Source organism: Oratosquilla oratoria, chromosome 12 (assembly GCF_046742065.1).
Source record: "Oratosquilla oratoria isolate Oo_2021 chromosome 12, ASM4674206v1, whole genome shotgun sequence".
Classification (NCBI taxonomy): Eukaryota; Metazoa; Arthropoda; class Malacostraca; order Stomatopoda; family Squillidae; genus Oratosquilla; species Oratosquilla oratoria.
The window spans coordinates 19,180,528-19,181,901 of NC_134788.1; positions in this window are offsets into that span (position 1 = coordinate 19,180,528).

The window sequence follows — 1,374 nt, forward strand, 5'->3', positions numbered from 1 at the left end:
AATATCAAAGGGACCCCAACTCTCATCCCAAAGAGTGAAAATATCATCAACGTATCTTAACCAAATCATACCTGGGGGTTTAATTGTTGGAAGAAGAACACTCTCAAAGTATTCCATGTAAAGATTAGCCAGAACAGGAGAAAGATTCGAACCCATGCTACAACCAAACTTTTGCCTGAAAAACCGATTTTGAAAGGAAAAGACATTAGATGACACGCAGGTGCGTACAAGAGCAATGATTTTGGAAACCGGAAGGGGGAATTTGTCTTGGAATGGTTGTAGCTTAGTTTCTAGAAAGGACAAAACATCATCAACACAAATGTTCGTAAATAATGAGATAATATCAAGACTTAATAAGCGACGGCCTACTATGTTAATCTCCTTTATTTTCTGGATGAAATCTTCTGAATGTTTCAAATGGGAATTGGAAAATTTGCCCACAAATGGTGATAATAAACCCGCAAGCCATTTAGAGAGTTTGCTGGAACAAGAACCCCTGTTGGAAATAATGGGCCTCTTTATGTAACTTGGGGAGGCCATAAAAAGTGTCAGCCTCAGGTCAACTAGGGTTGGGGCAGTGATGTTCTTTATTTTCTCATGTTCCCTTTCTTTTGTAAGAGGTTGCTACTTAAGATAGCCTCCTCCCTGCCACTTTGTACTACTGAAGAGGATTGCAGGTAGCAATCGAAATATATAGTTCCGCTTACACAACTTTTTTCCTTCGTCCGACTGTGGTGTTAGTTGTGATATATATACACACACACGCATACAACACACACACACACATAAACACACACAGACACTCATAAACACACACACATACACACACACACACACACACACACACACACATACACACACACACACACACACGCAAACACACACACAAACACACACACACACACACACACACACACACACACACACACACACACACACACACACACACACACACACACACACACACACACACACACACACATCTATCTATCTATCTATCTATATATATATATATATATATATATATATATATATATATAATATATATATATATATATATGTATGTATGGCAAGAGTGGTATGGGTAAATTCCAGGAAGGAGTAGAAGAATTTTATTCTCTAACGTTTCGACAGTCTTCTTCAGAGAGATAATAGTACAGGCAAATTGGAATACATTGTCTATATACTAAGCGGGTCATATCACAGGTCGCCTTGGATAGAGTCCGCCGTTTGTGCCCCCTCGATGATTAATCTTGCTGTGGTGTGTGCCAAATTTACAAATCCTTCTCTATGATTGGATGATTTAAAAGTGTGTGTGTGTGTGTGTGTGTGTGTGTGTGTGTGTGTGTGTGTGTGTTATGTTCAGCGGTTATT